We start from the raw sequence: 24,274 nt of genomic DNA, 5'->3' as shown, positions 1-24,274 counted from the left end.
GGAGTGGAGAAGGGGTTAAAAAATTTCTCCAGTATTTACACTTCCCTGGCAATTGATTCAGCTTCATTTACACTGAAAAGTTAAGACATTTCAGAAACAGGGCTCATCCTCTTAGTAAATCCATGCATCTTAAGAGAATCATGAAAATATTTTTCTTAGCACTTGAGGATGTAGGTTCAAACACTCAAATGAAATATTCACATCACTCATCAAGCCTGATTTTTACCCAGAAGGAGCTGAACTAGGTATCATGTGAATAAGTCTGTCAGATAACCTGCTTGGAGGAACAGGGTGACAAAATCCAAAGCAGAGCTTTTGCTTCTGCAGCTTTATTTGCAATTCATGCATCATGCAAACACATGCATGCACACATGTCCACAAGAGGCTTTCAACTTGACTGTGACCCATCTCTCCTCAACATGCATTCAATTAAATGACACAAAAATACTGAAGGTGCCAGCTATCAAAGACTCAATTTCCTCCTCAATTAATGTGTGTCTAGTCTACAAATTAGTATTTCCCCAAGACTTTGTGGCACAGAACAGTTTTGTATTGGCCAAAATGACCAAAAAGAAACATCAGGCAACTCATCAGCAAGCATCTAGAACAAAAACCTCCACTTTTATTTGTCATTTTTGTAGTAAAAAAGCCACTTTGCTCTCAACCCCAGTAAGCACATCCATATGAAAAAATAGTTTTAAAACTATGTGCTTCATATACTTATGTATCTTTCTTCCTCCAGACTTCAGGTGGCTTATGTTTTTATTCCATCCCTCAGTGCCATCACATTTTTCTGGACTGCAAAAATAAATATCCTGAATTATTTCTGTTTCTACTTTATCTTCACTAGCACTAAGTAGCACAATAGACACTTGTCATCAAAACCAATGCTGAGTTCCCTGACCACAGAGCACTCTACATTTATTCTATAATAGAAACTAAATCGCAGGACTTAACAACCTTCAGGTTTGTTTGTCACTCTTTTTTATTTTTTTTTTGTTTGAAGAACAATTTAGAAAAAATAAATTCTTCAAGGTATGCATCCATTTCTCACATTTTGTTCTTGAGGCTGGGCCCACTTTGAACAAGGATGTGGAGTAGATGATCCTTCCTGACCTGAAGTATCCTGTGATTCAAATATTACTTCTGTGGTATATTATCCACTGTAGCTTTGGTAATAAATTCATAATTGCTTATCCTTTCTCAATGACATTAAATGTATACAGTTCTGAATGTCTGCATTTATATCCATAGAAAATACTTTGGATATTCTGGGTACAACATTTAGAGTAGCTCTGCTTTGACCTCAAAAAAATAGAAGTTATGGACCCATGAAATTAGTTCCCATTTTGTGGTTAGAAATTATGAACATGGATCACAGCTGAGAAACTCTCTACTAAAAGCATGCAGCCTTTATTGTCCATCCCTTGGACTAAAAAACACATTGTATTCTCTGACAGCATAGTGAACCCTGGAACTCCAACTTCTTTTCTTTCAACAATCCATCATTCAAGATTCATTTTCAAAATCTGTTCCTTGACTACAGCTCTCTCTCCAGGCTTTTTATACGATTCATTCTTCTCTCTGGCAAATTATCTCCTTCGCTTGGGATACAACAAGATTCTGACTCTCCAACTGCAAATTCACAGCATCCACAGTCTGCAAAGTACTGCTCATACACTGAATCGTCGAAACCGAGACAAAGAGTGCTGTCTCAACAGTTTTTTGGAAAAAAAAAAGAAATAAATTTAATCATCATTACTAGGTTCAGGCATTTCAAGGTGATTTATCATGAAACCCACAATATAAATAGAACAAAAAGTGTTGCACTAAATTACAGTACATAAATCAAATACAGAATTCCTCATTGAAGTTCCTATTCAACTTGCACGACTATTCATACAACAAAAGAACAGAATAGGAAAGTTATGGCAAAATCACTTTTGAAATGTGTCATTAAAGTGTGTCTGTGTGCTTCTGTTTTAATGATTTATGTTTATAAAGAACTCACATTGTTAAGAATAATTGATTTTTGTTATAACTTGGTGAAGAGGAAATGCAGAATGCTTTCCCTACAAGCTTGTTAAACTGTAAGATTTTTTTTTTTTTTTGCAAAGATTCAATATTAATTTACATTTTAAAAAGTTAACAACGAAACATAGAATATGCTGAGTTGGAAGGGACCCACAAGGATCATCAAGCCCACCTCCTGGAGCAGCACAGGACGTCCCAAGAGTCACACCATGAACCTGACAGCATTGTCTAAACGCTTCTTGAGCTCTGTCAGGCTGGGGCTGTGACCACTTCCCTGGGGAGCTGTTGCAGCGTCTGATCACCCTCTGGGTGAGGAACCTTCTCCTGATGCTGAACCCAAATATCTCCTGACACAGCATCAGGCCATTCCCTCAGCTCCTGCCACGGTCACCACAGAGCAGAGATCAGTGCCTGCCCCTCCTGTGCCCCTCACAATGAAGTTTTAACTGCAGTGAGGTCTCCCCTCAGTCTCCTCCAGGCTGCTCAGCCCAAGTGACCTCAGCCCCTCCTCATATGGCTTCTCCTCAAGGCCCTTCACCAACCTTGACGCTCTCCTTTGGACACTCTCTAATGCCTTAGTATCTTTTTTATATTGCAGTCCCCAAAATTGCACACAGGACTCAAGGTGAGACCACAGCACTGCACAGTAGAGGAAATACAACCAAAGGTTTCAACCAAAGACATATATATTCAAATATTTATACATATTTTTGTGCATCAAGGAAATCAGATTCAATTTCCTTAATCTTTGAATCAGATTATTTCAAAGAAAATAGTATTCACCTTTTTAGAATTACACATCTCAGCAGGAATTATTTACTGTCTGTAAAGAGCATTTTTCATTTCTGGGACTGAGTTTTCTTAATTCACATACACACATAGTCCTGGCTCTTGAGCAAAGTGAAAACAAGATATTCAGAGATATCTCTCAATAAAATTCTGAAACTGTTTTCATCCAGTCAACAAAATAGCAAACCAGCTCCTCCCAAGACCCCTCCTGTACAGGCACCAGCTTTTGGGTTGTCTTATATATGAAGACCACACTGAAATGCCTCTCCTTATTACCAGATCTCCTGTACCACCAATAACTCATCTCTTCTATCCTAGGCTACAGCCTGCAAACACTTATCAGGTATCTTTTCTAAAATGTTTTGGCATAAAAATAAGCTCCTCCAACTATTCTACTTGGATATCAAGAAAAATCAGTTTGTGTTTGTAAATTTCCTAAGAATTAGGTTTTACCAAGATCACTTCTAAGGAAATAATTAAAAATGTAATTCAGCTTTCAACATAAATTCTGGCAAGAAGACAAAGGAGAAATAATACCACAAAATTTCAGATTATGACATGTTAATGAAAGTGCTTTGGGAGGAATTTTCCATATACCTGTCCCACCATATAAAAACAAAAAAATCTGTATGCAAATAGTAATTAAAATAATTAAAAAGAAGTGCAAAATCTGTTTTTTTACAATAGTAAACCATCTCCCAAAACTTCATTTCAGCCTAAAACTGGGTTTTTGAAGTGACATTATTTTCAGGGACCTTCTTAAATCTAAACCAATTAAACTTTATAATACTTAGATACAGCTTCTTCTTTTTTTTTTATTTGCAAATGTGACTTGCACTGCTTACAAACACATTTTTGTTTTTAAAGTCAGAGAATAAAACCCTGACTGGGCAGAGGAAGAGGTTAGTAATAACAAATCTCTAAAATACTGCTGTGAACAGTTCAGGCTCTCATTATAAAGAGGAAAGTAGGAAATTAGCTCGTTGCTTTCTGGCTCATATATAAATATTCATACGCACGGCTAATGATTTTAAGTCTTGCTGGGCAGCACAGCACATTTAAAACTAATCCATTTGTCTGCTTTCTTTCCTTAGCTGCCCCTTGTTTTGCTCTGGCTATGAGGATCACTGGGACTGACCCAAGCACCTTGCTAATGAATTGCACTTCATCTCCCTGAAGTGAGCATGAAAGCATCAAGAATTAATCAGAATATCTCAGTTCACAGGAGAATCTTAAGCAACCGCTTTTGTCACACAAATAAAACCATACCACCTCCCAAAAAACTCCTTTTACAAAATATTTTGTCTTAGTTTTATTTTTGTGAACTCTAATCTTTGCATCCCAGCGGTGCCAAGTGCTGCTTCACATATCTGTACTCAGCCCTCAGTCCTGGAGTTCACACATGACTGCAATGACAGATATCCATCATGCCACAACACGTTACAAAAATAAATGCCTCCTAAATGTAAGTACAACACTGGGCAAACAAACAGTTTTGCCTGCCTGAAGTGCCTTTCCACATGGGAGCCCCTCACTGGATCTGCACAAGAGCCTCCTCAGCACCTTTTCACTTCTAGAATTCTGAGTAGAAATTGCTTTCCCTTTATGACCTGATCACATATGTAGACGGTCTTAAGAAGGAACATCAGTTGCTGAAAGAGCAGAAGCTGACATTATTAAAACTGATGTATGGACTGGATACAATTATTTCAGTATCTCAACATGAAAATGAAAAGAAAAAAATCACAAACCAGGCAACATTTGCTTTAACTGCTAAACAAAAACACCAATGGCCATAATTATCTAAGACATAAACACACTGTAATTACTGGGCATCATGCATAATTTTACTGGAACCCAGAATTTTTTCAATATGACAGAACTGCTAGATTCAAAGTGCCAAGTAACAGGAAAAAAAGCTCACTGTGAATATTAAAGACTGTGCCACAGATGCAACCTTGAATTAAAATAACAAAGTACAAAGACAACAGTAACTATTAATTAAAATAAAATATCAACAAAACACACAGAATATTACCATTTCTATTATTCATATATACTGCATCACATATATATAAATAAAACATCTAAAAAGAAATAACTTGATCTAGATCTCTTGATCTATTTGTATGAATTGATGTGTAAATGTAGTTACTGTCTACTAGTTCTCTGCTACTGCAAACAGCCAGAGCCAGGATAACACTGTCTCCCATGGTGTGGCTATTGCTACATTACTAAAAATCTACATCAGTTTCTCCTGTTGGGGGTCTATGTTTTTAAACCAAATACAAGCATAATACTGTTCCTTTAAAATTATTTATGCCAAGCAGGTAATGGCAATATTACTACTGACAGAGCATATACCCTGCCTCTTGGTCAGCTTGGACTTGGGCAGTCTTTCTCCATAGGAAGGAAGAGGAGGAGAAATCAGCTGCTGGTGATAATAACATCCTAACAATTTCAGAGTAACTGACAATTCCTAAACAGGTTTGATGTGGGGAATTTATGTCCTGAAAGGAAGTCAAAGCCGATGTTAGCTCTAAAATAATACTGAGAAAAAAGCCTATCATCAGCTGACAGTTACCTTTTATTTTTAATGCAATTATTCTCTGTGCTACTACATATTTTATCTATATTTTCATATATTCAACAGTCAGACATATAATTCTTCTTATAACTGAATCATACCACTAAATCACCAAGTATAAAATTATTGGTAGTCAAATCTATATTTGAAAATGTAAGAAAATCTATCTCCCTTATTTGTAAAAAAAATACTAGCTTATTCTAAGACATTTCAACTTCACTAAGAAGTTCAACATTAATGTCAAATCACCTACAAAGTGACTAGGGGAAAGGCAGGAGAAGATGAAGCTAAACAGGCTGAAGGTCTCTGTCGTAAAGCACAACTGTGCAAAACCAGATAATTATCACAAAAAGGGTTCTGAGGATGCTGAAGCATTTCAAAATGCCACTCTGTCTGTCATCTGTGCAAAGTGACTACATATTCCAGTGTGACATAAAAAAATCAGTGTAATTACCTTAGAAGTTGTATATTTGCCACATTTATATATGGGTAGGAGAGTACATAGCAATGATCAAGGAACCTATCTCTTCATGGCTTACTGGGTAACTTTACTTCAGAATAACGTACAGGTGCTTTACTTCTCTTAGGCCCTGTGCAACTAAGAAATCCCTGTTGTCAGATTTGCAGCACATAAGACCATAAAATTTTTATATTGGTACTTCCACTGTAATAAGGTTTGGAGTTAAAGCTTTTAGGAAGTTATCCTCTTTTTCAGCATTTTATCCTCTAAACAAAAATCTACAATGCCACCAACTACATGGCACAGACATATTGCTGTGCTACTTATGGCTGCTTCTTGCCCTGGTATCTCTAGTGTGCTAGCTTCCTATCTCCGTATCAGTCTCAGTGTGTCGGGGTTTTTTTTCAGGGAAAGCTGCTAATGAGCATGATAAATACATCAGTATCTGATCCACCATCTTTTTGAGTTGAAAATGCTAATCACACTTTAATGAGGCTCAGGGCACTTTCCATCACAGGCCAAGACGAGTCAATAGCATGCTTCCTGTTAAGGCTTTCACAGTGATGCTTTTACCTGCAATTACACACATATCTTCCATGTTTCAGCATTCAGTTACTTTCTCTATGTTGCACAGATATCCAAGGTCAAAGCTGTTTTCAAATGGGAACAAATGCACCATTACAAAAAAAAAAAAAAAACCAAAAATGCAGCAATGAATCAGCCTAGAAACAAAGCACAGGCAGAAAACGCTATGCTAAACACTCACCTGATGTCAGTGAAATCCCTTTCTCAGATCACAAAAAGGGCCAGATTTTAATTTGTTCTGCCACATGTAGCAAAAATGGAAAGTTCCTAGAAATCCTAGCCAAAATTAGAAATTAAATAACCATGAAGCTGGGAATTTGTTCAACACAAATCAGTTAACAGACAATGTGTGCCACATAGCTGCCCTTGACTGATCATGAGGTAAGAATCTAGTCAGAGGCTTTTATTGGAAAATCATTTTTGGCAGGTCCTACTACAAATGAGAATGAGGTTAGTGCTCTTTTTGGCTGGGATAATTCTCTTCACAGTAGCTGGTATAGGACTGTCGTTTGGACTGTGTTGGAAACAGTGTTGATAATTCAAGTACGTTTTGGCTGTTCATAGATACAAGTGCCAACAAGAAGTTGGCATTTGCATTATTTAATTAATTAACCAGTATTTGCATTATTTAATACAGCGCATCCCAATCTGACAAATGTCTCCACTTAGCTCTACCAGGAGGTGAAACCCTGAGTTGCTGAGGATAGACTTGGGCAATAAGCAGTACACTGCTGAGTGGCAACAGCTGGGCACAGAGGATCTTTCTGCTTCCTTGGCCCAGAGCAATACATCAGACTGAACCCACTGACAGAGAATTTTGAGGCACTCACACATTCCAAAGCAACCCCATCTCATCCCACCCAGCTCACTTCCAAATGGCACAATCTATCAGAGACTAGGGACAACAATATCCTAACTGCTTTCTAGGTTAACATACTCTAAAGCCCCCCTAGTTCCACATGATTGTTTTAATTCTTTAAATAGATATTCACTCACTGAATCCCTCACTGACTGACAATACTTTAACCTTAGGAAAAATCACAAGTATCTAACCCAAGGTTATTCTCTATGATAAAGCATTCTAAAATACTTAGTATGCAAAAAGACACATCTAAAATAGTATCTGCCCTTGTTGGCTCAGGAACTGTGTGGTGAACACCATGCATTAAGCATAGCACTGCATGAAAAATCTAGTAAAATTAGCTGCCTGTGCTCTTCAGATTATACCCTAGCTGCCTGTTTTATCCAAAATTGACCACATAGCTAAAAATTAAAATCTGCAAAGACAGATACCAGGTAAGTGAAGATTGCCCTTTTTTTTTATTAACATGTCACAGAGAAAAAGCAAGGAAGACTAAAAAAAAAAAAAAAAATCAATAAACTGCTAGTCAGCACTCTAATGATGTACCCTGGCATTACCAAGATGCATGGAATACTATTCACAAAGGGTACTAAATAAAAAATGCAGAGGGATAATATTAATTACAACTGAAGAAAATATGAAAATAAATAAATTTAGGGGGAAAAAAAGGCGAATATAAGGGAAAAGAGATGGAATGAAAAAATAAACATGGAAAAATGTTTCCCCTGTTTTGTCGAAATATGGAACCCCAGTGGAGTGTTCTCTACTTCTGTTATAAATGTTTTATCTATGCATATAGGTATTTTAAAAAGATTGCTCCTTAACACAAAAGAGGGAGGGTGAGCAATTGCATGAATTCATCACTGTGAAGTTTTTCACCAGAGAACTGTGCACTTACTGACACTCAATACAAGGCTCTAAATTCTCTGACACATAGTGTGTGTAGATGTACTCATCACATTTAGAAACACAGCTTGGCCTCCAAACATCTTATGAATGTTTTTCTTTTCCCCTGCTATTTGCCAAGTTACTTCTCTTCAGAAAAACACAGCACTTTTAATTATTATTGTGTCAATGTCTAACTACATCCTGTGTAATTTCCATCATCTCACTATGTTAATCAGAGCACTTTAGCCTTAACAGGTAAGCCATAGAATTTGAGACAGATTTCCACATGTCAAAACCACCTTCTGCTACTTGTTTGCTCATTTTTAAATTACCTGGCAACAACCCGCATGATTGCAGAAACACTCGATTTACATTTATTTAATACTGGAAACATGCTATGGGGGTTTCATGGTTGAGTGTGGTTGATAAAGATACCTTACCTTGAAAAACTGAAAATGTTTTATACATTTTTTCTTGTCATTTCTCAGCTATAGAAAATGAAGAAAAACACCATGCCCTTCCCCACCCCCCCCCCCTCTAAAACACAAATGCAAAGCCAACAGGCTTTAATTTGTCAATCTGTTTTTCTAATGCAAGACTAGCAGTCCAGCTTAAGTTTCATTACTTCTGGACAGGTGTGAAGGGCCACTGTATGTCAAACAAGATATGCCACTGCACGTATCTTGGTTTCACACATGAAATAAATCAACTCCTAATTTACTTAATTATCACTTATTTTCACACCGTATTACCCTTTTCCAATGGGTTTGACATATAGAACAAGAAAGTGAAATAGAATCCTCCTCACTTTGACATCAAGCTATCATTTTGTCCCTCCCTGGGATGAACAGAAACGCAACACAAATTTCACTGTGGCACTCTTAAATCAAATGGGTCTATTATTTACACATTACTATCATTTACAGATGATGTATTTAGGCATTTCCATCTCCTTAATCAAGAAAGACCTGTCTTTTCATACAACATGACAGTATTTCAGTACACTGTGATCCCCAATCTGCTCAGTGCATTTGGTGGGAAGTGGATGGATTTACTGCGGGAATTTTGCAGGAAAAGCAACAGCATTCTCAGGAGGTTCAAAACAACTTTTTCTTGTAAACTTTAGACCACTCTGATGGAATAAGGCACTTCCCACCTGGTTGTTTTGAGCCAATCAACTGTTCCTCTGCTCTCCCTCAATACACTAGGCGTTGTATTTATTTTCCTAACCTCCCAGTACAAGATGCAACTTTGCTTCTCTATAAGATGAGCGAATCTGAAGAGAAGGCTTTTCATTGCCATGCTGAACTGATAATATTTGTTCCATTAGCAGTGTGAATGCTCCCAAACATCTGGTCTCTGCAGTTCTCTACTGTAAGAACTCTCCTGGTGGTCAGTATAAATTTCAGCCAAGAGTTTTTAAGTTCTTTACAAGAAAGTAGATGTGGTGCATGGACCATGTAATTTGATTTTATTTCATAGGATGGCATGCATTCCAATTTATCTTTGTTAAGCATGAAAATATGCTGATTTTTAAACTGAAAAGCCCAACTAACACATTTCAGAAGCTACAATTCAGGGATCACTTTGCAGTCTGTGTTTTTGTGACCTCCTGGATTCCAATCAATTAGAACCAGAGATGAAAGCCTCTGGGTGGTCAAGTAGTTTTCTAACAGCCAAGTGTTTATCAAAGGATAAAAGTTTAATTAAATACACAAAGTCAAAGTGCCTCAATTATGACAGAGTTATAAAACATTACTTGATTATGTTCTGTACGTTTAATATCACCCATTTCATATCTGCTGTCTAATTAAAGTTTTATGTCTTTATGTTGCACATTGGTGGCCAGGACTTCCACTTCTGAATGTGGACAAAAAAATCATAAACGTCACCAGTTGAGTAATTCATTTTGTACCAGCAGTCCCTGTAAATCTTGGTACTATGGGCTTAGCATGTCTGAAACCTTACAATCACAACCTGAAAATAAAAAAATGTAAGAAAATGAGGAAATTTTATGCCAGTTAAATCCAAGATGTACATAGATTCCATAGATATAATCATTAGCAACTTTCCTATTTCTTCTGGAAATCCCTAAATTCATCTTAATGTGAGACCATGTTAATAAATAATTAAGCAGATTTTGGGTTATCATTTAATATAATCAAATTAGTTATATTGTAGTTTGCAATTTTCAACATAAATGTGAACACTGCAATTCATGTCTCTTTAACCATCAAAGCAAAATATCAACTTTAGGGCCTGAATGACAAAATTTCTATACAATTATTTTCAACAAAGCTCTACATGAAACCTCCTGGAGTGATATGTGATATATATATATATATATATATATATATATATTTTCACAGTAAAAGGTGTAGAAAATTGGAAGAAAGACAGCTTCAAGTTAAAATGTGTCTCTACAGCCACTTCTCTGTTTTAGAACTACCACTGAAGTTAACTCAAATCTTCTATGTACTTCAACCCATCCTTCATAAAACACAGAATCATAGAATTGTTTGAAAAGACCTCTAAATTCACCAAGTTAACCCAGCACTGCCAGATCTACCACTAAATCACATACACAAGCATCACACCCACTTACCTTTTAAATAACTCCAGAGATGGTGACTCAAACACTTCCCTGTCCCAATGCTTGATCCTTGTTTCAGTTACCTCTAGAATATTTTAGGACGGCATTTTTTTTGCCCCTCTGCTTTCTGAAATATTTATTATATTCATCAATGAAAGGATGCTGTGGAAACTACAACTAAATTGGGTTTATTTTTAGAACTCACAAGCCCTAACTAATACCATTTATTCATTTATTCAGTCAGGGGACGGAAGGAAACTTATACAAAAGATTTTTTGGCTCTTTTCCTTTATAGCTACCTTAATGTTTAATTAAAAGGCTGAAAGTTGGTTCCATTTTCCACATAAAATAATGCAAGTAAAAAAAAGCGAGGAACACAGAATACACCTGTTGTTAGCAAACTTGCCAAGCAAGTTATACATATTCACGAGAGAGGGTTCCTACAGACAGACATGACCTACATTGAGACTCACAGATGTGTTGAGGGATGGGCACGTACAGCATAGCATTTACTGACTGCTCCTTCTTAGCAGATTTTGTGCTATAAACAGAAATCTCTTACATGTAAAGAGGAACACCAAGGGGATAAGGAGGAGGAAGGTGGGGAAAACCAGTAATAATGACACTGTCCTGGTGTAGACAGAATGTTACACTAGCAAATGATTTTACTGTTGAGAGCACAGTTTCTGATTTTAGATGTGACAAATGAACTGACAGAAAAATAACACCAAAATATAAGAATCAGCTCTATTTCTACGATACCTGATTAACTGTAATGCTGAGACTTTGCAGGCAGTTATTAATTCCTCCCAGTCAGACCTTCATGCCTAATAAAAAAGTCCCTGGCACAATTAGGACAGACAATAATTCAAACTTTCCCAGGGTGGCTATAAATAAGTACTTACCAGAATATGGAATAGACTACATTTATTTTATTAATATCTGTTAATTACCACACAGAATTTAGACTAATGTGTTGGGAGTAACATCCTGACACTGTAATTGACTTGAGTATTTGCCCACAATATTCTATGCATTTATGTGTGTTTGTCTTCAGGGCTGGAGCTGCTAAAAACGCCACTGAAATTACCCAGTCTCTTATTCATGAAACATTTTAATTACTACCTTATGCTCTTCATTTTTTCCATTACTGCAGGCAATAATGAAACACGTGTGATTTCATTCTATTCTCTTCTGTGCTTTCTCACCAAAGAATCCTGCCTTGTTTAGTCACTACTAAGTGAAATAACATTACAGCCAAATCTCTAGCGTCTTTTTCTAAATATAATAATAATAATAAATACCATACTTCCTCACATTTCAATAGATCTCACTGTAAAAAATGCTCTAAATTTTCAATCTTCAGTACATTTCCAGATTTCCAGCAGTCTATGTTCAAGCACAGTTATACCATTTTAAGAAAATACACAATATTCTGCCACTTTTATATGAAGCAGGAATTTAACTGCTGACTTACTCAGGGTCAAGTGGAGACTTCTTGAAGATTTGGCTCATTCATCTCAGGTAGTAGTCCACAATTTGCAATCTGAGGCTCATACAACAACCCCAGCACCATGTAACCCTTCAGATTTTTGGAAACCTCACCTCCCAATGTTGGCAAACATCGGCATATACAATTATAAAAATGTAGATGGTATTCCAATAATTCTCTCTTTGGTCTAAAAAACCATCTTTAGCCCCAAATAAACTTTTTCTCCTTGTACAGAAAGAGTAATCTTGCCAATTATTACTACAAATAAGCAAAACAAGGCTTTCACAATGTGAGATTCTAGAGAAGAAAGTATTATAGAGAAGAGCCTCAGAGGAAGGATTAAGGATTCAGTTTTAGGTCCTGATATTTTTATTAATCACTTAACTGATTAGATATGATCAACCAGAAAACAAAGTAAAGGGATTAAATCTATGTCTTTTTTTTTTTTTTTTTACTTGTTTCCAGAGTTCAGTTTCTTTAAAAATAGCAACAAAACCTAATTCCAAAAAACATGTTTGTGTTTTAACTTGGGAGGGTCATGGAAAACTAGAATAATGAGCTGGAAAAGAGGACAGGTTACAGAAAATATCAATAGACAATCAGTTTCAGCATCTTCTTTGCTGTTCCTATTTCACAATAAAGACAAAGTATGAAAATGCACTTTCAATATTCTGTTTTCAGTTTACCTTAGTTCTTAGAGCTCAGCTGTGTGCTCAATCACTTCAGTAATAAACCTCTCCTTCTGTCTAATTCAGGACAGTGATAATGTTTCTGGATACCAATGATCCACTACTCCAATGTGACTCCCAGTAGTATTTAAAACATGCAGCTTCTTGAGTATGCTTCAAATATGTGTCCTAGTTGGAAGGTTAATTAAAGTATGATTCTATCTGTTTTTCCAATTGTAAAGGTCAGTACCCAGATTGAACCTACACTGAAATGAAATTAACCTTTTGCATTCAAAGAAAATAGATGTGCTGAAACCACTGAACTGTGATACATGCAAGCCCTACAGCACATAACTCAGCCTACCCATCCATATTAGAGACAAACTAAGGAGGAAAGATAAGGACAAACTGACAGAACTTCTGAAAACGGTGCCAATTAGCAGGATGATGACTATAACCTATAACTGTGATTACATGGAGAAACTTCACTAGTGATAAAAGATGAAAATATAATCACCAATAACAGCTCTGATATAATTTCTCTTTTTAAAGCAATGCACGCATGATTTAGTTGGACAGGACAGTGGAGGCCCCTCCCCATTATTTGCAGAAAGAGAGTCACAAGGACAGTCCCTGTGAATGTGAGCGTCTCAGCCATTAAATTCTCTCAGCCTGCACTACTCACAGCGAGCATGAAGCGAGATCATTTCCTCCCCTGCATTATGCTTCAGGGAAATTGGATTAAAATGTGCTCAGAAGGCTCAGATAAAAGCAGAAGATTAAGTGCTACACAGGTAAAATATGTTAAGCCTCTGTGATGTAAAGGATCTATAAGGCAAAGAAGAACAGCTCTTTGTGTAAGGAGATCCATGTGGGAGAGAAGTTGTGTAAATGTCCCAGCTCTTCTCATACAACAGATAACACCATCCCCCTGGGGTCACTCTCTCACTGTGATATATTCACATGGTTCAACTGCCTCTGCAAGTAACTGGAAAGAAGAAATAGCACAGCTAGATCTTCTTCCCTTCTCAAGTCTGTATTTGAGCTGCTCAGTAAGAATCTCCACAGTGTAAGGAGAGAGCAAGTGAGTTTGGTTCCTACCTGCAGAAATGTTAGGGAATACTTCCAGTAAAAAAAAACCACTTAATGTAGCCCTGCTGTCAGTCCCTCAGTGGTGTCATGGCAAAAAATAGCACCAGGAGCCTGAATCAGCTACAGGATGGGACAGATCCAAGGAAGAAATCCCCATCCTGCCTCTGAGATGCTCAGTCAGTACCAAGAATCTACTGTTCCACTTTAAGCATAAAACGAACAGAAACTTTTATACCAGTCCAGATCACTTCTGTAATGCACTCCTGCCCTTTGAGTGCCCTCTTGGATGCAGCTTTGAGTTCATATTCACATCAGCTTCTCAGTTCAGTTTTGACTGTGCACTTCTCCAAGGGCTACAGCTGGTACAAGTTCTTTTGTGGTGCTAAGAATCTGTGTCATGGAATTGGAGCAGTGAATGCAAAGCTGTGTTTTTACAAGGGCTTACTGGAATTTGAGAATAGATAGTGGGATATTAGTAACTTCACCTGCATCCTAAAATAAATGTGTTCCAATACCTGTAAGTTATTTACCTATTTAACAGAGCCAAACATTTACCTGATAATCCACTGAGGTGCTCCCTTTACTGGCACTGAATCAGGCATCCGAGCTGTGCACTGATCTCCATGACAACAAGCTTGTATATTTGGCAACTAAAAAAACTCAGGTAAATTAAGGGCAATTCACCCTCCTCTCTTACTCCTAGGTACTTTAAAAAGCATAAATAGTGACAAATACAAGAAATGGCTCATGATATTTTCAGCGATGAAAATAACACAAAACAGAACCGCCATTAAAATGTTTTTCGGTTATTTCAATTTATTAATTATAACAAGATTCATATTTATTAAATATACACTTAAAATGAACTGTAGTCTGTCAGCTCTGCTGTAACAACTGCTGTACAGAAATTCCACAATACAACATATTTTTTACTTAGACAAAAATAGAAAAAAAGCAAAACAGGTGCTTTCCTCTCAAAGGTTCTTTGCCTTTTCCTTAATCTTACCTTTGCAAATTCACCTTGGCCACCATGAAAAACTATTTTCCTGCTTACCATTAACCACCCATTGCCTTTTCCTCTATTATGCTCTAAGCTTCCTGTGAAATAGTTTTTCAATTAAGCTAATCAAGAAAATCTTGGTTTCATCCTATTCTGTACAGATTTGTTGTTGTTGTTGTTGGAGGCGAGAGTTTTTTTTCATCGTGGTATGCTTTGAAAAAGTTTGCTGAGCACCCCAACATAGTTCTGAACTAACCTGAATTTAGAGATCACTTCTACATGAGATTAAGGAGAATCATCATCAGAAACTATATCCACTCAGTAAGTACCTTGCTAATGGGCAGGATAATCAAGAATAGTAGTTTTCCTTCTCATTCTAATTTAATAGGCCATAGAGAAAACTATAGTGTAGCATACTAGTAACTCCTTCCTTTTTTAATATCCTTAACTCATCTAACAAAAGTTTCAGAAAAGTTTATTTAAATACTTCAGTTTCTTTTTTAAAAACATCTTTGGTGAATTTAGTAAAGATTCCAGATACACTTTGATAAATGAAGCCAGATGCTAAATAGCAATGTGAGAATAAAATTTCATATGATGCCAACAAAGAAGGATGGAGGGGAAAGGAAGAAGAGTTATCCTATCCATGCCTCATGTTGTGACTCTGGAGAATAATTGTACTGAAAACCCTGCTGAGTAGATTAGTGCTATAAAACTTCATTAGACACTGCACTCAGTATTGTACAGAAAACTGGGAGGAACTGAATGAAAAAGCAGGGAAAAAATAACAAGATAAAATACAAATAAAAGAAAAAGCTGATCTTTATTAGTCCTTAATACCTCTAATGGTCCTAGAAACTTAATTCATAACCCCACAAGCCCTTAAGATGAAAAGAGACTTCAGAGGAAACATTTAAGGAAGGACATACAGTCTCAGGGGCTTTAGGAAAAGAAAGGGAACTATCAACAACATGGACAAATATTAATTGTCTTGGCAGCCTCTTGCCCCCAAGTTTAACTTTGTTTGTGGGAAAGAGAGAGAAGATTAACTCCACATAAAGCAAGGAAAGACCTTCACATTTTGGTACTGACAAAATGATAATTCAGCCCAACCATTAAATCACGCACTCCATACAGTACCTCACAACTTGTTCTTCTGGGAACTGAATTATAGCTCATTAGTCAACTTTCCCTTTGTGGAACCCTAAGTTTTTCCATCCTTACCCCAGATGAGTAGCAGCTTGACATTGTTAATCAGATCACAACAAAAAAAATAAAATCCTGCATTATGAGAAAGTCATAATACTTCCAAACCAGTTTGCTATGACATCCAGTATATGCATGGTCCTTCCTCACTGCTCAGCAGTCTATCCTTATCTTTCCTTGAGCTGAATGCTATTTCCAATTTTGCTACTTTTTCTTTCTTTTTTTTCCTCCCAGGCCTTGAAGATTAGGCTCAAACCTCAAAATATAAACCAAATCTTTTTGAGTTGAAATTTCTGAAATCTAAACAAATGTATAGTGTTCCAGAATTTTTGTCCAGGCCTTAATATTGATTTACATGGCCTCATTCCTGTGATTTAGTATCATATTTATCAGTTCTCACACTTATAGTTTAAAAGAATATAGATTTTATTCTTGCAGAAGATTCTCCTGAGGAATGCATAACAGCACACTGACCAACTTTCTGAAAGTGTTTCTTTTGGATGCTATAAAACCTATTTTAAATTGCCATCTCTAACTTTCAGTATTTGCAGTGGTAAAACAAAATAAAGAAACAAACAAAAACCTAACCAGATTTGTACTAGTTTTTTTTTACTTATTGTATCATGTAAAGCTCATGGAAACTCCTTCCTGAACTTTCAGCTTCAGTATCTTCAAAAGCAACTAATTTCTACCTGAAAACTTAAGTTCTTTACTTGCCTGAACAATTCCTTATTTTCCAAATTAAAATCGTAATTGCTATTCTTATTACATGACACATTTGGTTTAGCACAGTATTTCATATATAACCATTTTTAATCCAAAATCTTCAATAACAGGTTTCTTTATAAGCCTTTTATTAACCAACACGAAAAGAAATATGCATCCTTTCTGAAAACTATCAGGGAATTGTTATCATTGTGCTAGGCATTGATAAGACCACGTCTACAATAGCATGTGCAAGGACATAAACATAAGAAAGATTAATTGAAACTGAACTGGGGGTACAAAGGCAGCATAATGACTAGAGAAAGCCAACACTCCTAGAAAGGCTTAAACAGTTTGACTGGTTTAGATTACCAAAATTGTGGCCAAACTGAGACAGCTGGTGTGTATAAAGGTATAGCTGCAGTAGGTAACTAGGGGTGGGACAATTTAAGATAAGCCACAGTTTGCACAAAATAAATGGTTTTAAAATATCCACATAGTAAATTTAGGTAGGACACAGTATACACTTAATTGCTAGAAGCACAATTTTCCAGTAAAAGGATAAAAAATATAACTGTTAATAATAAATCAAAGAATAACATGAAAATTATAACAGCACGTGACTGGAATCCATGATGGAGTACACCACCTCTAAACATATATTTTATTTTGGAAATAATGTTTTGTAGCTTTCATTAGAGACAGTGATTAATTTTCCCCAAAATTGCTGCTTAGTAGGAAATTTTTCTTTCTAACAATATGCTTTCCACTAGAAATAAAATTTTTTTAAAACTTCAAAACTTTAAAAATTTTTTAAAACTTCAAATTATTAACATCAATAAAACAAATTTTTGTTTCAAACTTGGCCAATATGTAGAATAATAAATAGCCTGAGCAATGCTACCAATGCACAAATTACCCAGGTTTTGGGTTTGAAATTCATATGAAGCACAAAATGGCACAAGCACTTTACTGCCTTCTGCTCTCAAGCAACTGTGTAAGTACAACTTCTCAGAGGTCAAACTACATCTTTTAGAAAGACAGCTTCTTAAAGATTTTGTGGCTATAATATGCAAAATACAGTATAAGCAAGGCAGTTGTGGTAACTAACACAAGTATCAAAAATCTGGCTCTACATTCCCGTTTCAAACAGAAACTCAATTTTTGACTGAAAGCTTAGATATACATTTTTTTTAACTGGGCAGAAGAACTCAATTTACAGCAAGAAATACACATTTTTTAACCCTAGGTATTTTGCTAAGAGCATTCTTCAGGAACATGATGCAAAATCACATACTATATTCAAGATGGAAATCTAGTACTAAATCAAACCTGAGATTAATAGTTATTTCATTTATAATTTATGATTTCCTGTCCACTGAATAATCCTTTAGGATCAACAGAACTTACCCCTTTTTTTAGCTAGCCAGTTTCAAAATAATTAACAAACACATAATCCTTGACTCTGTATCTCCTCAGTGTTTTCAAAACTGCTCAAGAACCTTATTAGCCACAGAAAGGATTTGGGTTTCTCTAATCTGGCATTTCCCTTTGTTCATCCAAAGGTTATTTCCATTCATTGTTACCTTTCTTCTCAAACACATTTCTGACTTTTCATTCTGCCTTTCACACATTAAACACTCCAACAAAAATGTATTTGTGAATATCCACTCAAATGAACATTGAAAGTTTAGCTACTTTTTAGCTAAATATTTGTTGCCTTGTACAGCAATTGCCTGTTAAATTTTAAAAGCAATCACTAGTATTTGTAATAAATACACATTTTGTCAATTTTTCTTTAGAAAAATTGCCAACAAAACTATTCTTATACAGATAAACTTTTTTATTCCAAATATTCTCTATGCCAACCAACCATTATCCCCAGCTATGACACAACCTTGCAAGATGTTTCCATTAAAATTTTATAACTCTATGAATCCTTGATTCCCTCGTCTTTTGAAAATGACAGTTAATTCCATTATTTAAATCTTACTCTCAGAAGCTATTATTAAAAGGTATAAAAATAAACTAAAGTCTGGACTGCTCTTTTTTAAATATCACTATTTGAGTAAATATAGCCAACCAGATTGACTCCCAATGTTTTGTAATGAATTTTGCATCTTGCTATTACTTTAATACTTTGAAGGAGCACAATTTTCAATTCAACCCATAGGAGACATTAGGCAGAAAAACTGTAAAGGAGACTTCACTAGAGCACATTCATTCATTAATAAAAAAGATTTATTTTATTTATGGGGGAAAGTTTCTTCTTCCCCTGCAGCATTTCTGTACTTCACAGATGAATCCTCAACTGTCAGCTCAGTTGACGTAAAATTATAAACACAAACTGTTCCAAAGTCTGTACCACTTCACATACAAATTTAATAAACAATGCAAACACCAAAGTACATCAGCTTTGATTTTGTAACACCATGTGTTTCACCAGCATATTGATACAAAACACACTAAGTTGCAAGCTATACCATAAACCCTGTACCTTAGGATACTGGTGAACATCTAAACTCTCACCTCTGTTTATTCTATTCAGCTCTGGTAATAGGATATAACATTGGATTTCCTCATTTGATTTGGGTTCAATGTTGAGCACTCAATTAAAAAAATTGAAATCTGCCATGCTGTTAGAACTCTGATTGCCCACAACCTAAACCAGAAACGAAATGAGAAACTCGCTTAACTTGTGACACCGGCGCAATGTTATAAGCATCAAAGTTAATTTTACTGTCAAAATCAAACCATGTTTCACAGCACTCCTTTAACCCAGCAGAATTCCAAAATTACAGTCTCTGACAAATAAACAAGTTCACTTAATGACATGTGTTTCAATACTCGCAGCTGATGTGAGATTGCAATGACTCTGCAGTACATGATGAGGTAAGAAATTTAAAAGAAAAACTCAACCATTTTATTCTTCCCAAAATGAAGGGGACCCAGAAAGGCTGATATTTTTTCCTTTTTTGAAAGAATCTTGGTTACACATCTGCAGCTCTGGAACTGACTGCTGATACACACTGCCTTGCTACGGTGCAGATTGCAATGCAGGACACGTGAGATTCGTCCATTAGTGCATTATCTCCTCTGTATGCTCAGCATTCTGCTTATCTTATCAACCAAATGCAATGGTGCCACCAGTGATTCATTCAGGCTTGATTTATAATATAGAAAATAACATCTAAAATGTCCATTCAATTTGGTAACAACATCAAAGGCTTTAATGCAAATCTACATATGGAGTGTAAAGATTCAGCTTGAATGATGTGAATTGCTTATTGTTGGTTTCTTTTATTTCACTAGTCAACTGAACCCTGCAACATGGGCATGGCTAGACAGCCACAAAATTGCTATGAAGCCATTGGAATACTGGGAAGACACAACAGAATAATAGAAAGAGCCTGATGATACATTCATGCTCCTGGTGAATGCTGCTATCAGTGCTCATAGTGAGTCCTGTGCCAGCCCGCTGTCAGAAGGCTGGATCACAACCTGAAAACTCTGAGATATATATTTTTAAGTCAATTTCTGTTTAAGAAAAAAAAAAGATTACTGACCCTGAACGTACCCTAATCCCTACCCTAACAGTCTAAGCATGCTTAGAGCTATTAAAGAAAAAATATTAATTTTAAAAGTTAATTTTTATTTCCCTAGTAAATTAAATCTTTATCTTTTCCTAGCTTTCTTTTCTTTTGTAAAAGGTTTTGTTTACCTTCATGCAAAACCCTAAGTTTTCTTTTTCAAAACTTCCTTTCTTCAAAAATGTACTTAAATCACTCTGTACTTGAATTTCTGTGCTGACTGAACTTTAAAAAGCATGATATAATATAGCAAAATTATTTCTTATCCTCATGGATAAATTTGGGAATTTGGGATAGATAATCTTGCTGGCACCATGGGAGAACTGCAAATTTTGCGCTACATGTAAGCAATGTAAAATTTGTATCTTAGCTTGTTTTCAACTAATTGAGTAGTGGAAAAGAGAAGCAAAGTATACCCTAGTAGTTTAGTTAGGGTGTTATTTTTAAACCATTGAAGTATTACATTAACTTCAAGTATTTGATCATATGGCTGGATGCAGCACTACTTGTAATTCAGTGCTGACATTTTAACATACACAACCAACCCAGCATATGTTCATATTTAGCAATCTATCAGGAACTTAGTGTCTTTTTTTTTAGCTCACTAAATTACTGGAATTAATAGGTTTTTGATAATCTCTTAGTGCATACCTGAAAGTAGTAGTATTATGGTTAACAAGAACCTTGACATCTTAACTTGGAAGTTATGAAACCTAGCACACTTTGGCATAGTAAACATACAACAAAACAAGAATTTATCACAGAAGTATAAAATTATTGAAAAATAGCTTTTTTAAATTAAGTACGTGCACTTATAATACTAGTGCCTGTGGGACAGAGAAGAGCAGACAGCACATTTAATATTCCTCCTAACCTATCAAGACCCAAGCTATTCCGAAAACAAGTTGAATATTTCAAAGTGCTTTAACACAAAACCCAAGCATCTCATTGGTATTATACCACTTAAAACCCTTAGTTTTAAAATATTCTGAGGCTGCTGTTAAAAAACAACAAAATAATATTCACATAATTTATGGAAGGCATGAATAAAAAATATGCTTTTAAGTGCAAGTACTAATTAATGGACTCCACAAGTAAGAAGAGGCAGAAAAAAATCAACATAAAACATGGAATCATAGAAAAACTCTTCCCAGTGATATTATATTAATTGCCTATGCAAGTTTACCAAACAATAAAAAAAAATGTGCCTCTAAGTAAGGAATAATTTAGTTTAAAAAGTATGTAAACTAAAGAGGTCACCTGCAGCCCGGGATTCAGAAGTAGTCTGACAATCCTCTGCTGCTTTCACATAGAGCCTGCATTCAGTTCTTTCTCCCTGCACAGCTGCACATCATGATCACCACCCTTTCAGCTTTCATCACATTAAAATCACATCAAAAATGTTAATTATTGTTTTCCAGTGAGAGCTTTCAATGACAACATGTGACTCCAGTCAAGCTGCTGAATATAAAGCCTTTTCCATGTTTGCGTGGCAAATCATCTGTTTGCTTAAATCATTAAGAAAATTGAAAGACTAGTTTCCATATAAATATATAAGGTAGAAAAATAACTACTTTGAAATCAAACTAAGATTTAGGTCAGACACTGGAAAGTTAAATTCCCAGCAATTGTTAGAGTGCACAGGTATTGCAGAGAGTCTGCATAAATTATTCTGTCCCATACCAAAATAAAAATTTGACCTCTAGCTAAGTGTTCCAGGCAATGCCAAATAATCTAGTACTCTGTAAGCAATATACAATGCTGAGGCATCTCAAAATCAGGTTATGTGAGACACATCAATTACTTTTGAAACACATAAGACTATTCTGACCTGCTGAGTTTACAGATACAAGATGACAGGATGAGTCTTTTAGTGATGCTTTTTGTACACACATATCACAGAAGACCTGTCTTCATATAGAATCATGAACCTTTTAGTTTCACCTTTGATTTTGCCTGATGTGAGAGACTCTACTGCCTAAGTACCAAGAACCAGCCTGGGAACGAAATTATTAATTTAACTTTTTCCTGCATGTGTTCAGAGAAAGGTTTACAAGAAGTGATAATCAAGGACAAAGACTCCTCCAGAGATTGTAGCTCCAAGAACCTTTCTGCCTAAGCATTTTCAAAAACCAAAAATTCTTGGTTAATTTTTAATCTAAAATCATCCCCCAAACTCATTCAGTACTTTGATACTAAAAAAATTAAAGGGGGGGGGGGAAGTCATCAGTTTTTATTTACACTGAACTTCCACCTCCTTCCTCAAATCCCTCAACCATCAAGTCAGCAGCCCAGGAAAAGCTGCTGTTCTCTTCCCCCTTGCAAAGAATGGTGAAAGTGACACAAGCACAACCTCTGTGAAGGCCAAACACACACATCTGGGTGGGAATCCCAGATGAGCAATCTGACTATTCATCTTGTCCTGGCCTCTCATTCCTGAGGTCACCAGGCACAGCACCAAGGCTGCAGCCAGCAGTGGGATCAGCTGAAATGGAGCAGTTTATGTCACCTGCTACTCTGCCATTCAACTGCAATTTCAGCACCCATGAATTTGCTGACAGATTTCATCCTGCTCTGGTTATTTGGGAATCCACTGCAGGGAAACATGAAATTAGGAGCAGCACTCTGCATGAAATTGTTTTGAAGGTATTTCACATTCTTTCAAAAAAGAAAAAAAAAAAAGAAAAAAACCAAAACCAAACAAACAGGTGTTTCAAAGACTCTAAGTTTAATTTCTTTAATTTTGACTGTCAAAGGGGGTAGAATGCATAATTTTGGAGACAGTATCAGTAAGGGACAATGACTTTTTCCTTTGAAAAAATTACACAGCAGTCTTAAAATTGTACAGAAAAGCAAAGACATGCCAAGCCTCAGGGACTCTTCCAATTTTTTAATATGGCCTATGAAAGAGGCATAAAGGGCACTCTTTCTAAATCCATGAAAGAGTTGACAATTTATTTCAATATGCATCTCAGTAGGAGCCCAGGGATTTCATTAACAATAACAAGCAGTAGTTCTTCACACAATCCAGTAATTAAATCTGGAATTCTGCCAGAGAAATTGGTAAATTTTAAAATTTAATGTTCAATAGATATTAAAAGCAATGCAACTGATGAAATTGTTGAAAGTAAATACTTTTATCATGGGCTGTTAAACGCCCTGTGTTATCTCCTCTTCAGTTTTGGGAAGCACGTCACAGAAATGTTGAGATTTGTATTCTTCTAAAGACATCAGTTGCTTTTGAAGGAGACACGACTATTTTTATGTCCATCTTTTTTAGATGGAGCAAGATGGAAAGCGCTCACATTTGAATTTCATTATTGCTTTCTCACTGTTCAACACTTGGACAAAACAGAACAATACACAACAATTCCAGTGGCAGCACAATATTTCACTTTTAGGAGCACAGTGAATAATATCAACTTCCGCCATATTGAAGCATCTTTTAATACCAAAATGCAATGTATGCCTTATTTTGTATCATACTCAGCCTCACATGTAAATATTATGCTTGTAGCTATAGCAAGAAGTAAACTTAATATGAATTACAAACGTATCTCTATGCTACTTCATATTTTATACTCTGATGTGTTTATTTGAAAGCTCCATTAACTACTCAGTACAACAAGAGGTAATGTCATTGCTGCCCAGGAATTGAGTGAAAAATGGTGAAATCTCATGATTTGCATTTTCAAAACAAGGCACCTGGAAAAGATAAATTAA

At 35.9% G+C, this 24,274-nt stretch overlaps 1 protein-coding gene across 6 annotated transcripts in view; it reads right to left on the bottom strand.

The window, feature by feature from the left end:
• The window catches only part of MARCHF1 (membrane associated ring-CH-type finger 1), a 222,755-nt gene that overhangs the window by 48,046 nt on the left and 150,435 nt on the right, over positions 1–24,274 (bottom strand). The window lies entirely within an intron of this gene.

Source organism: Melospiza melodia, chromosome 5 (assembly GCF_035770615.1).
Source record: "Melospiza melodia melodia isolate bMelMel2 chromosome 5, bMelMel2.pri, whole genome shotgun sequence".
Taxonomy (NCBI): domain Eukaryota; kingdom Metazoa; phylum Chordata; class Aves; order Passeriformes; family Passerellidae; genus Melospiza; species Melospiza melodia.
Note: the sequence above shows the minus strand (reverse complement) of the source record. Positions and strands in the feature narration are given on the sequence as shown.